Source organism: Phyllobates terribilis, unplaced genomic scaffold (genome assembly GCF_046119375.1).
Source record: "Phyllobates terribilis strain yellow unplaced genomic scaffold, ASM4611937v1 Scaffold_3__8_contigs__length_932513732, whole genome shotgun sequence".
Classification (NCBI taxonomy): domain Eukaryota; kingdom Metazoa; phylum Chordata; class Amphibia; order Anura; family Dendrobatidae; genus Phyllobates; species Phyllobates terribilis.
This window is the reverse complement of record NW_027362763.1, coordinates 132,609,902-132,622,054: the sequence shown is the minus strand read 5'-3', so window position 1 is coordinate 132,622,054 and position 12,153 is coordinate 132,609,902.

The following is a 12,153-nucleotide window of genomic DNA, read 5'->3' as shown; positions in this document are numbered from 1 at the left end:
CACGCTGGCTGCTGCGGGTAAAGAGGTGGCAGGTCTGCGCCCCAAAACAGGTGTGACTGCTGTCCCCCCAGTCACAGTGGATGAAGAGGCCGCGGATGCACAAGATATGGCAGACGGTGGTTGGCCCAGCCGGCTAGGCCGCATTGTAGCACACTGAGCTTCCCACTGCAACTTATGCTTCATGTCCATGTGCCGGTTCATGCATGAAGTACTCAAACTATGTATTTTTTGGCCTCTACTTAGCTTTTGCTGACAAATGTTACAGATAACACGAGTTGGGTCATCTTTATCGATCTGAAAAAATGCCCAGGCTATGCAAGGCTTAGCACTCATGCGTCCTGAAGAGCCAGCACGACTTGTGGTGAGAGGCAGAGTTGTATTTGAGGATGCAGTTGTTGACGTGCTTCCAGTACTACGTCTCTGTCCAGGAAGGCGCAACCTGACCTCGTCGTCACTAGCATCTTCCTCCACCTCCTCTGCTGACCTCATCTCTTGGCTGACTGTGGGTTGACAGTAAGTGGGTTCTCCAACCACATCATCATCACTCTGTGCGTTATCACACCCGTCGTCCTCAGAGCCAACCTGTTCCTGCCCTGACAAAAAACTAAAGTTGTCGCTCCAATCAGGTATTTGAGTCTCATCATCGTCTTCCTCATTGTCTCCACCAACAGGAGTTACAGTTTGGGAATGAGGGTCTACATTATGGTCAGAACCTTCTGCGTCTGGTCCTGGATCCGACTCATAAAGATTCTGGGCATCAGTGCAGATCATTTCCTCGTCTGGATTCACAGAAGCGCTGGAGTCGACCTCTGATTCCTAGGCTATAGTATGAGTAAACAGCTCTGCAGACTCAACCATCTGTTCTACCTCATACTCAGACGGGCAGCTGGAGATTTGGGAGCTGTGAGGAAGCAAGTGCGATTGGGGGGACACCTTTGAGGACTGGAGTATTTGTGATGTTGAAGTTGATGTGGAGGAGAGCCCACTTAAAGGAGCACTTCATATCCGTTGAAGCACCTGCTGTTTTTGTGCTTCATCTGGAATTTGTAGCGATTGGCGTGGCCGTAAGAAAGGGATCTTATCACATTGTCCCCTAAAAGAAGTAGACATTTTAGTTTGGCTGGAAGATGGTCTTTCTTCTGCAGATGTTACTGTTGCTTTAACTCATTTTGGTGGTTAACTAATTCACAACTCTGGAGTTGTTTGCACAAAAAAACAATGGATGGGAACCGAGCAGAGCTGAGTGGCCAAACTGCGGTATTAGGCCAAAACTATTGGCTGGGTTAGATGCAGAACCCCAGAAGCCCATATATTTTTTCAGATGTAGATGCAGAAAAAAATTGTATTCAGTTTGCAACCTGATGGAGGTCAGTATAGATGGACTAATAGAACAAGTCCTACACACAGCTAGAAGCCCAAATATTTTTTCAGAGCTAGATGCAGAAAAAAAATATATTCAGTTTGCAACCTGATGGAGGTCAGTAAAGATGGACTAATAGAGAAACTCCCACACACTGCTAGAAGGCCAAATATTTTTTCAGAGCTAGATGCAGAAAAAAATTATATTCAGTTTGAAACCTGATGGAGGTCAGTATAGATGTACTAATAGAACAAGTGCTACACACAGCTAGAAGGCCAAATATTTTTTCAGAGGTAGATGCAGATAAAAATTATTTTTAATTTGCAGCTTGATGGAGGTCAGTATAGATGGACTAATAGAGAAAGTCCCACACACTGCTAGAAGGCCAAATATTTTTTCAGAGCTAGATGCAGACAAAAAATTATTTTGAATTTGCAACCTGATGGAGGTTAGTATAGATGGACTAATAGAGAAAGTCCCACACACTGCTAGAAGGCCAAATATTTTTTCAGAGCTAGATACAGAAAAAAATTATATTCAGTTTGCAACCTGATGGAGGTCAGTATAGATGGACTAATAGAACAAGTCCCACACACAGCTAGAAGCCCAAATATTTTTTCAGAGGTAGATGCAGAAAAAAATGATATTCAGTTTGCAACCTGATGGAGGTCTGTATAGATGGATTAGTAGAACAAGTCCCACACACAGCTAGAAGCCCAAATATTTTTTCAGAGGTAGATGCAGAAAAAAATGATATTCAGTTTGCAACCTGATGGAGGTCTGTATAGATGGATTAATAGAACGAGTCCCACACACAGCTAGAAGCCCAATATTTTTTCAGAGGTAGATGCAGAAAAAAATATATTCAGTTTGCAACCTGATGGAGGTCAGTATAGATGGACTAATAGAGAAAGTCCCACACACTGCTAGAAGGCCAAATATTTTTTCAGAGCTAGATGTAGACAAAAAATTATTTTTAATTTGCAACCTGATGGAGGTCAGTATAGATGGACTAATAGAGAAAGTCCCACACACTGCTAGAAGGCCAAATATTTTTTCAGAGCTAGATGCAGATATAAATTATTTTTAATTTGCAACCTGATGGAGGTCAGTATAGATGGACTAATAGAGAAAGTCCCACACACTGCTAGAAGGCCAAATATTTTTTCAGAGCTAGATGCAGACAAAAAATTATTTTGAATTTGCAGCGTGATGGAGGTCTGTATAGATGGATTAATAGAACGAGTCCCACACACAGCTAGAAGCCCAATATTTTTTCAGAGGTAGATGCAGAAAAAAATATATTCAGTTTGCAACCTGATGGAGGTCAGTATAGATGGACTAATAGAGAAAGTCCCACACACTGCTAGAAGGCCAAATATTTTTTCAGAGCTAGATGTAGACAAAAAATTATTTTTAATTTGCAACCTGATGGAGGTCAGTATAGATGGACTAATAGAGAAAGTCACACACACTGCTAGAAGGCCAAATATTTTTTCAGAGCTAGATGCAGATATAAATTATTTTTAATTTGCAACCTGATGGAGGTCAGTATAGATGGACTAATAGAGAAAGTCCCACACACTGCTAGAAGGCCAAATATTTTTTCAGAGCTAGATGCAGACAAAAAATTATTTTGAATTTGCAGCGTGATGGAGGTCAGTATAGATGGACTAATAGAGAAAGTCCCACACACTGCTAGAAGTCCAAATATTTTTTCAGAGCTAGATGAAGATAAAAATTATTTTTAATTTGCAACCTGATGGAGGTCAGTATAGATGGACTAATAGAGAAAGTCCCACACACTGCTAGAAGGCCAAATATTTTTTCAGAGCTAGATGCAGAAAAAAATTATATTCAGTTTGCAACCTGATGAAGGTCTGTATAGATGGCTTAATAGAACAAGTCCCACACACAGCTAGAAGCCCAAATATTTTTTCAGAGGTAGATGCAGAAAAAAATTATATTCAGTTTGCAACCTGATGGAGGTCTGTATAGATGGATTAATAGAACAAGTCCCACACACAGCTAGAAGCCCAATATTTTTTCAGAGGTAGATGCAGAAAAAAAATATATTCAGTTTGCAACCTGATGGAGGTCAGTATAGATGGACTAATAGAGAAAGTCCCACACACTGCTAGAAGGCCAAATATTTTTTCAGAGCTAGATGCAGACAAAAAATTATTTTTAATTTGCAACCAGATGGAGGTCAGTATAGATGGACTAATAGAGAAAGTCCCACACACTGCTAGAAGGCCAAATATTTTTTCAGAGCTAGATGCAGATATAAATTATTTTTAATTTGCAACCTGATGGAGGTCAGTATAGATGGACTAATAGAGAAAGTCCAACACACTGCTAGAAGGCCAAATATTTTTCAGAGCTAGATGCAGAAAAAAATTATATTCAGTTTGCAACCTGATGGAGGTCAGTATAGATGGACTAATAGAACAAGTCCCACACACTGCTAGAAGCCCAAATATTTTTTCAGAGCTAGATGCAGAAAAAAATTATATTCAATTTGCAACCTGATGGAGGTCAGTATAGATGGACTAATAGAATGATGCTATGCCCAAAAGATTTTACTTCACTAGGTGCAGTAAAAAAATTGGTATTCTATACACAGGTGGTATATCTTGCAACACAGATAGGCTACTCCACTGACTAACACACTCTGCAATAGGCCAAAAAGGATTAGCTTTGCTAGATTCAGCCAAATGCTGTGAAAAAAACTTGCACAGCACTGGCACAGACCTGCCTGGCAAAAACTGATAGGAACTGATGTAACCTAGTCCTGAAAAGGACTGCAATTACAATTAGTCTTTACTCCCACAATCTATCTATTTAGGAGCACAGACCTGCCTGATAAAAGTCGTAGGAAATGCTGTAACCTAGTCCTTAAAAGGACTGCAATCACAACTATTCCCTACTCCCAAGCTATCTGTAGATTTGTGCGAAAATTGGCTTGAAATTAACAAGGTATAGCGCACACAGCAACAGCGGTGCTGTCTAACACGCAGCTGCAGCAGTGAGAAAATGGTGGCGACGGGGAAAATGGCTTGGTCTTATAGGGCAAGGACATGTGACATACACTGCCAATGACACATGCCCTTGCTTGTGTGAAAAAAAGCACTTCGCTCAGTGTGTGCGCTGCTGATAGGCTGACAGATTGCACCTCCCCACTGCAAATGCGAGAAAGAGAAAAAAAAATGGAGATCTTCATTATTCCTGCAGAGATCCATCCCCTGCCCCTCCCCCCGCCCCGCTGTACACTCAAACTGCGTATTAACATTAATTTTCATCATTACTGAGAAAAAATCCAGTTATGATTTTGGTGCACGAACAGTTATCGAACATAACCTCGAACAGCCGAATTTTTCTCAAATCGTTCGTGTTCGCCGAACGGCTCGAACACCGCCCAAAACAGCTCGAATTTGAGATTGGCGAACAGTTCGAGTCGAACAACGCTCATCTCTAACTACGAGTTCCCATGCCTCCGGATGTTTCAATGGGTGAGCTGACTTTCCTATTCTGCCATATAAAAGGAAAGTGACTTAAAAACCCGCAAATGATGAATCAAGGCCTAAGACTTGTGTGAATAAGTTGGGTGTCTTCTCTCCTACTTATCAAAGAGCAGAATTGATAACTGAATAATATAATGTAAGTTTTTATCTGAATGCCTATATTCATGAAGGGTCCAAAATTAATGAGCACTTCAAAACTCTTTGGAGATTATTTGGAAATCAAATCATGAGTTGTGCATTTCTTATTCTCATTGATGCCACTCTGACCAAACTCTGATCAAAATCTGATCAGAATAATAGATGTTTTTCTTGCATGCAGAGAAATCAGACGTGTGTACCTACCTGTCAGGATTCTGTTGTCTTTCTGTAGATTGACCACATATTATGACCTGATATTATAATATGACCTGATGTTATTCACTTTACTAAATTGTGCTGTGTATATAATGATATTGTGTATATAATAATAATTTTGTGTATATAATATGACCTGATATTATTCACTTTGCTAAATTGTGCTGCAATTCCACTCCTTACCACTGGAGGCTGTTGTGTTCTGAATTTGCCCTTTAGCAAGATGGTCGATGTTGAACTGGTGAAAGCCATCTTTTTTCCTGTTTGAACCTACTTAAAGCCATATGGGAAACTCACTCATTTCTTGAGTATTGTGTCTTGCTCTTGTCTAGTTCCAGTCTCCAGCTTATTTTCTTCAGTTGTGTTGTTGCTGAGAAATTGAACACCTATTGTTTTTCCCATAGACTATAGCTGATTGCTAGATGTTTCCACCATGAAAGAATTTATCAGCCTGCTGCCAAAGTACACTTCTAAAAAAGTAGAGATTGTCCAAAGTTGGCATCCTCTTTGAGTAGTAGGGTTATTGATGAGGATACATAAGTGATTAACAGTATAAAAATAAAATCAATACTAAATCTATCGATTTCATTTTTTCAGGCTGCACATATAAAAAATAAATTTTAAACATATAGTATTTCTATTGTTCTAAATGTATGAAAGTCAAAGCCAGTCAATGGGGAAGTCTTAAAATTTCCATAGAAAGGAATAACTAGAAAATAAAAAGGGGAAATATATTATGCCTGAAGGGTTTTAATAGAAAAGCAGAGATATAAATTGTTTACATGGCCTCAGCAGTAAAGCCTATTGTTTGAGTTATTGGTTAATATGATCAGTACCTGCAAAGAATAGGAAACATGTTTGACTCATGGTGTCCTCTGATCTTCAGTCTCCTATTTTCACAATTTACTATCATTGTCCTTAATGTGCGCATTTACTAAGAGCTACAAAGTGGCGGCATGTTAACATGGGTGTAAGCTTTCAATGCAGGCATTAAAGGAAATAGCACTGTATGAATAAATAGTAAAAACATATACAAACTATTGACTATCTTAATAGAGTTTCATAGAGCAGTCATTAGTTTGGTGCCCTGCAATTTTCCTGCTGTTTCCTACTTCCCAAGCTCCATTTAGGAAAAAAAAGAAAATCAATGTATCATCCGGTTTCCATGACAATGAGAACTAAAGTTTCTAGCACCTTAACAGACATTGGCTGCTCAAAAAAAAAACCCCGAAAATCTAATTTCCCAAAACAATACATTGCCTGTAAGCTATATAATATTATTTATGTGCCCCTTGGTGTCGAGCAACCCTTTCTCTTCTACTAGATTTTATGATTCTCCTCTGAATTCCTTTTGGAATATAAAAAAAAAAATAAACAAAAATATTTATCTGAAGCTCTTTTTAAGATTTTTATACTACCAACCGGCTTAATTTCCACCATTACTATGATATTTTAACTAACCTAAATAATCTTGACGTATAAGAAGTATATGTCAAGCCTGAAACTATATATAACTACATTGCAACTAATGTGTTTACTCCTTAGCACCATCCACCATATTTTTAGTTATATAATGCTATGTGTTATACAATTATAGCAGGGGGTGAAGCAGTTAATCTTACAATTGACACCCTGCCGTAAACGCCTAGGATTATAGGTAACTTCGATTCCATTCTCATACACCGGTCTTGTCTTCTTGGCCTGAGCTCCAATTCCTTCCCCTGTGACTGTCACCTTTTGTTGTGCTCCATGCCGAGACTCACAAGTGGCCCATTGTTATTCAGCACCATAATCTACCAAGACCTTTTAAAGCCCACTTAGGCACACTTCTGTGTCTGGGTATTGATAATGTAATATGTTAAGTTGCCATTTATTTGCAAAGTCACCATACAGTTTATTTTGTTGCCATCATCTCCTCATACTCCTGTGATTTCTACTATTTGCATAATCTGCTTTTGTGATCTGATGGATAACCTATCGTTTGCTGTAAGCAACATAAACTGCTGTTAGAGTCTGTTCAAAGAACATTATCTGGGTTCTATAACTTGCATCTGATGCGTCTGTGATCTGTTGGCTAACTCATTGTTTGTTGTAAGCATCCCAAACTGATTTTAGAGACTGTTCACATTATGCTGCAATCTGTTGTAGATTATGCTGCCTACATTTAAGTTCTGCTTCAGATCTGTCAATTTATTCTTCATCTGCCCTCCTGCTTCTGTGGTTCTTTTATGAAAACAGTATAAAATGATCACATGAGTTGTTTTGCATTGTGAATGCTGTAAATAGAAAAAAAATGTTGTCGGAGATTTTGAATTTTTGACCACCTTGCCTTCTCAAAAAAATGGAAAAAAAAGTGACCAAGCAATCATACGGTACCAACAAAACCATAAATCTTTAAGCAAGAAAAACAATTTCAATTTATAGCAGCATAAAAACAAATATATTTTTAATTGAGCAAAAGTAATAAAACATGAAAAAAGTTTGGCATTGACATAATCATCCTGATCTAAAGAATACTGTAGCTAGGTATGCTTATTATCTTCCTCCTGGAATGGCGCAGGTCATCCGAACTGCGGACTCCCCCGGCGGTCACTATAACATAAAAGATATACTGATGGATTAATTGGTTTCAAATTAATTTACCACTAGATAATCTATATTATACAAATGAACAAGTTCTATCTTTGTTTTGAAGGCTAGAGCCCTTACCCGTTACAGCCTATGGTGCTGTTCACAGTTACCTATTTTTATATGACTCAGTATCTGCAAAAAAAAGAAAATGGAGGCATGTCTATTTTTTAATCTGTGTCACAGATTAAATATGCTCATTCAGTCCAATGGGTCCATGTGTCATCTAGGTGCTGTCAGATTTTACTGTTTATTGGGTAGGAAATACTTTGGGATTTTTTATTTTTTTTTGCAAACAAATAACTAGATATCATTCTCTTGGTAAAAATGGACATATGGCCAAAAAATTTATGAAAATTGGATCCAGCACACAGGTGAAAAACAGTCTATTTGATTCCTGGATATTAAGTTGAAAACCGAAATCGGAATGAGTTGGGGAAATTATAATGTGGGGACAGAAACTTATGTTAATGGTGAACATCTCTGCACAACGCTACAGAATTTTTTGGTGCTATATGGTTAACAGAAAACAAAAATAACCCTAAAATTAGATAAGAAATATATTATACCTAGCTGACCCATCACAGGTATATTTAGAATAACAGGACTATACCATATATTATAGCATTTTTGCAATGACTCTACACCTGAAATACTGACAGCGTTGCATCAGTTTTCTTTGTCTTTCAATCATTCGGTTGAATTGCACATTACTTTAATAAAATAATAGATTTTCACATCAGTGGATAGTAAGCTGCATTATATTTAACTGCTTAAAAGAACAGAATCATTACAGCCTGATTGAAAAGGCTGAAATCAAATAAGCTAAAATAAAGCTTTACTGGAGATTTTTAAAATGCTATGTCAATCTATAAGAAGCACAAATAATATCGCCTTCCAAGCAAATGTGTACAACGAAGCACTACTAAAAATCTCCTACACCATCATTCATGGGTGGTGATTAGTTGTCAGAATGGCATTACACTATATCAGCTTCTACCAAAAAGTAATAACATGTAAAACATTGGAGACAGCGATCTAGGTAATTATAAAACTAATAGAATGTGAAATAATTAACCAACCTCATCCTTACCTTTCTGACGTGAAGAACAGACTCCATTTGTCCAGCGACGGCTCCAGCTCTGCTACATCTAGATGGCAGGCTGGATGGCATGCTTGTGCTCCTCAGTGTCTCTGCAGGATGGCAGCCTTGATGGTCGCATCTAGCTACTATCCAGCCGGCCATCTAGATGTAGCAGAGCTGGAGCCGTCGCAGGACACATAGAGTCTGTTCTTCACGTCGGAAAGGTGAGGATGAGGTTGGTTAATTATTTTACCTTTATTACAGGAGACATGTGATTCAGATGGAATGGGCGTGATGGTAAGTATTGTTTAATTTAGAAGATTAAAGGGTTTCTGTGTTTATTTGAAATAGAATATTTTATTCAAGGTATGGGTATTTTTTTCACAAATCACTTCCACTATGGGGTTAATAATTGGGGCGTCTTATAGACGCCTCTCCATTACTAACCTGGGCTTGATGTCAGCTGGCATTATAAGCTGACATCAACCTGAACCCTATCAGCCCACTGCCACCGCTACAGGGCAGTGGACAGATCGAGGCTAAGTGCCAGAATTGGCGCATCCTATGCATGCGCCATTTCTGGGGAGGCGAGGGGTGCTGTTTCTAGCCTTGGAGGGGGCCAATATTCATAGCCCCTCCTAGGCTATTAATACCAGTCCCCAGCTGTCTGCCTAGCCTTTGCTAGCTGTTAAAATAGGGGGACCCTACATAATTTTTATGCGGGGGGGGGTCCTCCATTTTAATAGCCAGTAAAGGCTAAGTATTCAGCTGGGGTGCTGATATTAGTAGCCTGGGAAGCTCCGTGGGTATTACCCCCTTCCTGTTCTTCAAATATCTGCCCCAGCTGTCTGCTTAACCTCTGCAAGATTATAAAATTACGTGGGGGCCCCACGCCAATTTTTTTTTAAATAAATTCTTTAATTTAACAATAAATGACAAGTACAGTAACCAATATTGTCACTGTACTAATTATGTATGTGACTGACATGTTTCGATCTATCTATTCTATGCGTGTAGATCAATTCTTTCCATTCTAAATTGTCAGGTTCCGCTGTGTTGTAACTCTACTGGGCTGATGAATTGCCGGCTTTTAAAGAGACGGTGTGTGAAAATTGCATAACACACACATGACACTAGCATAGCACTCGCATGGCACTCGGCCGTTTTTTCGGTCCAGAAAACGGAACGTTTTTTTTCACACATATGGATATGAGTCCTTAGGCCACGGCCCCACTATCAGTATTTGGTCAGTTTTTTTTTTCAGGAGTGGGTGATAAATGCAGAATTGGTGACTTGTTTCTATTATACTTGTAACATACCTGGCGGCGTCCTTGCATAGTGGTCCATCTCCCACTGTGCAAGAGCGCGCACTTGATCTCCAGTCCAGTCTGCTAGCCTGGCTTCCCTCCATGCTGTTTGCTTGCCTCTGTTTCTGCTGCTTAAGGGCGGCGCCCGATCACTTCCTGTTTCTTGTACCTGCTGTGGGCACACCCCTTGTGCATCCTCAGCCTATTGCTGTCTGTCATCTGGTATTTAACCCAGCTCCTCCCAAGAAACCCTGCCTGAGCATTGTGTTTCATTCAGTGTGCTCTTTCACTCTGAATGTGCCAGGTCAGTTTCTGTGTTTGCTTGCCTGCCTTTCCTGGAGGCTGTATTTCCAGGCCTGTCTGAACTCGCTCCTTGCCTGTTCGTTCCGCCTTCTAGGAGCCGCATACCTAGACCCGCTCCTGTATCTTGTCTGTCCTGTCTGAACACGCTCCTAGCCTGTTCCTTCCGCCTTCAAGGGGCTGCATACCTAGACCCGCTCCTGTATCTTGTCTGTCCTGTCTGAACACGGTCCTAGCCTGTTCCTTCCGCCTTCTAGGGGCTTCATACCTAGACCCGCTCCTGTATCTTGCTACTGTGTCTGTTCTTGTCTGAATACTCTTCTAGCCTGTTTCCTGTTTTCTCTCTTGTCAGAGCTCCCCCGCTCCCAGCGGTCAGTTGTAACTTTGTCAGGTCTCCCCCGCTCCCAGCGGTCAGTCATAATCTTGTCAGACCTCCCCCGCTCCCAGCGGTCAGTCGTAACCTTGTCAGGTCTCCCCCACTCCCAGCGGCCAGTCATACGGCGGTGTGACTCACATGCCCTGGTATATAAGGTCCGGTTCGACTCCGTAATGTCCCGTCCTCTATTGGGTCGTTTGTATGGGCTGCTCAAACCTGAGTTACTGGAGGTTTCACTACCTCTAAACCCACGCCCACTACTCTCAGGACATCTTGAAAGGTCCCTAACTGCAGCTATAGCTGTTCTGTTATTTAGGGGGCCCTTTCTCTGTCTGGTCTCATAATTTCTAGACGGCTGCCATCTTCTGTTACTCAGATTATGCTGTCTATCCACTCACAGTCTAGCGAGATTCAACTGTTCTACTTCTCGCAGGTAGGTCACTCAGTACTCCAACAGCATGCGCATATATTCCAGGCTTTCTTCTGTTCCTACAGCGGAGAATGATACCTTGCCGTCTTTGTCTGGTATCCAGTCCTGACGATCACGTGGACTGCTTACTTTCACCACACCAGACTTCTTGACCATCACCTGCATGGCTCAACCATTTTTCCCAACGAGCTTACTCACCAGAACATGAGACACCCGGATAACCTCTTCACGCATACTGTGAGCTTTCCTCATCAACTCCAGTTGTCTAACGGCTTGTTCCGTCTTCAACCGGAGAAACCGCTTCATGCGAATACATCGCCAGTGCATGTCACTTAGGATAGCCAACCTCTTCACTGTGACTTCGGTCGTGGACAGGACCACCAGCTGTTTAGCTTCTGAGGTCAAGTACACCTTACAGGCTCCCACGGCCTTCTTAAACTCCTCATGCACGGACTCACTGGTGCATTCTTCTCTCAAATCCTCGGGTACATCTACAAGGCACTTGTACCGAGATGTTTCGGTCTCACCAGTGGTTTCCAGACGATCAACCAGCTCAGGTTTCAGGGGCAACTGACCTCCAGCTTCTTCACCCTGTATGCTTCCCCTGAGCTGACTTACAGCTACAAATTCACGAATTTTCGTCTTGACCACTTCCATCTCATATTTATCTGTGGTTAACACTCTCTTAGCTCTCCTCAGGTCCACCTTCTCATAGTATAAGGGAGTGAGTGTAACGTGTTCGCCCTATTCCTTCTCCAAGAAGGCCTCGTTCACTGAGTGATACTTTGTC